Source organism: Carassius auratus, unplaced genomic scaffold (assembly GCF_003368295.1).
Source record: "Carassius auratus strain Wakin unplaced genomic scaffold, ASM336829v1 scaf_tig00214564, whole genome shotgun sequence".
NCBI classification, from domain to species: Eukaryota; Metazoa; Chordata; class Actinopteri; order Cypriniformes; family Cyprinidae; genus Carassius; species Carassius auratus.
Window position 1 is genome coordinate 14,457 of NW_020527711.1, and position 2,767 is coordinate 17,223.

General features: G+C 35.9%; 1 long non-coding RNA gene across 1 annotated transcript; it reads left to right on the forward strand.

Annotated features, from left to right (window-relative positions):
• Positions 1 to 259: 259 nt before the first annotated feature.
• On the forward strand, positions 260 to 1,520 carry LOC113092315 (uncharacterized). The gene is made up of 3 exons (XR_003287544.1): positions 260 to 351; positions 471 to 1,176; positions 1,317 to 1,520. It is a non-coding gene; the product is annotated as an uncharacterized LOC113092315 (long non-coding RNA).
• The last annotated feature ends 1,247 nt before the right edge of the window (positions 1,521 to 2,767 follow it).

Genomic DNA, 2,767 nt, shown 5'->3' on the forward strand with positions numbered 1-2,767 from the left:
AGTGCTATTTTAATCTCATTACAATATTAACTTAAAACATGCTCATGCTGAACTCTGATAGTATTCGTTGTGAATATCATGTGCTGTTTTCGCTGTGAGACATATTGCCAAATCAATCTCTTAAAAGAAAGCAGTCGCTTATGTAGGCAAGAGCTTTTGTAACAGATCAAAAATGCTCTCTTTTTTTCCACCAATGACTAAGCAACAAAGGGGTGTGGCTTTATAAATATATGAAGTACTAGCTTATTTTTTTATTTTATTTGTAATTTGCTGAACATCAGAGAAGATTTCATAAAAAGCAACTCTAAATGGACTCCTTTCTTCTCCTATTCACATTGCTTTGTCTAAAAGGTATTAAAGTTTAACTTGAAATAAGAATTGACAGTGATCTTCATGGATTATAATAAATGTACTGTAGATTTCTAATGAAAAAACATATCCTGTTTATTACGATATCTTTGTATTTCCAGCAGATTTCAGTGACGGTGTTCTGATCACTCAATGGCCGAAATACATATCCAGACTTCCAGGCTTCTCAGTTGAAATACACTGTTACCAAAATGATACAAATTATGAATACAAATACTGGTACAGACAAATAAAAGGAGAGCTAGTGCTTGTTGGGAGCTACATTGTTAGCTCTGGCTCGACTGAGAAGGATTTTGGAACCGGTTTTACAGTGTCAGGTACAGAGAAGAAGCAATGGACCCTGAAAGTGGATGTTAAGGAGGGGATTGATGCTGTGTATCTGTGTGCTGCTAGTTTACACAGTGAATAAACACTAATAAATTGTACAACAAAAACCCATTGGATGGCAACCTCTAAATCCCACCTGTCTCAACCACAAAAAAATAAACCCATATCTCTACAGACAAGTCAGCAGAACCTTACAACCCGCACATACAGTAGAATTACATTAATCATTTTACACCCCTCCCTTATGCCAAAAGCACTTTCACACAAAGGTCTTGTTGATGTGACGCAGTCAGTAGGGGGAGATGTGACTTTAATGTACAGGTATTCCTCTCTCTCTGTTGATATTAAAGTCTTGTACTCTCTCTCTCACCTTGTCAGATTATTTTTGCTGTGTGCATAGCCAGAGTATTTTTTAACCCTGTTTTAGAAGGATGTTCAGAGCTGCGTATGGACTGTGCGTTTATTTATTATTATATATAGGTAAGATGTCCGTTGAGAGCAGAATGATCAAATTATTATAGCTACTGTATATATCAGTTTTGTTATTGGTCTTTGCTTTTAAAATGAATATCTATTAAAACATATATTTATATTTGATTTTATTGATTATATTGTCACAGGGATGGTGCGATGTGTGACCGTTCAACAGAACCCCACATCCATTTTAGCCAACGAGAAATCTGCAGTGATAAATTGTAGTTATGATGACAGTAACATGGATTATATGCAATGGTATCAGCAGAAGGATACAGCCATGGTCTTGATCGTCTTCAGTTTCAGTGCTACAAGTGAACCCACGTTTGAAGATGGATTTAAAGGCCGGACTGAACTGGACAGAACAGAAACACTGAAGGGAGTCCTGAAAATCTCTGATCTCAGTTTATCAGACTCGGCTGTTTATTACTGTGCTGTCAAAAGGCACAGTGCTGTAGTCTTTATTACCTGCCTGACTAAAAACCAAGCCCCCAGACAAACAGGAAATGCAATACATACAAAAGAGGAATCTAACTTCTGTTTCTTTTTCTTTTTTTCAGATTTTCTTTTTCAAAGATTTTTGTACTTTCTGTCAGTTTTTAATTGAAAACACAATCAAATATAAGCTTTCCTCCAAAACTAGTAGACCTACCTAGACAACATTTTAAGGCATCATGTATGCTGGCCAAATTTTACAGTAACATATCCTTCACAGATAACACAATACCAGGATGCATTGCGACAGTATCTGTGAAACATACAAGATGATGGATGCAGTCGAGAGAAATATTTCCAATAAATACTTACATTTCATGCAACAAAAACAGTTTCAGTCAAATCCACAGCAAAATATTCTGTTGCTGGGGGCTACATTGTTATTTCTTCCTCTAATGAGGAAGGTTTTGGAACTAATTTCACAGTGTCAAGTACAGAGACTAATTAATGGACCCTGAAAGTGGATGTTAATGATGGGATTGATGCTGTGTATCTGTGTGCTGCTAGTTTACACACACACAAAAATAATTGCTTTAACAAAAAATGCAATAAAATCCTGCAATCACACCTGCCTTAACCATGAATAAATAAGCCCATATTTGTACAAACCAGTCAGCAGAACCTGACAACTTGCACATTCAAATGAATTAATCATGTCACACTCCTCCCTTCCGCCCTTCCTCCCTTCTTCTCTGTCTATACTAAAGACTCATACAATCTCTATCATCACATTATTTTTGTTGTGTGCGTAACCAGAGTATTTGTAACGCTGTTGTAGAAGTATGTTTAGAGCTGCATATGGACTGTGCATTTATTTCTTATTATACATAGGTAAGATGTCTTTTGATAGTAACATGAACAAATTATTATAATTTATCATTTTCGTTTATGTTCTTTGCTTTGAAAGAGAACATCTCTTAAAACATTTTTGTATTTTACAGGGATGGTGAAATGTGTGAATGTTCAACAGAACCCAACACCCATATTAGCCAGCGCGAAGAATATAACAGACATAAATTGTAGTTATGATGACAGTAACAAGCCAAACATGTTATGGTATCAGCAGAAGGATACAGCCATGGTCTTGATCGTGTTAAGTTAC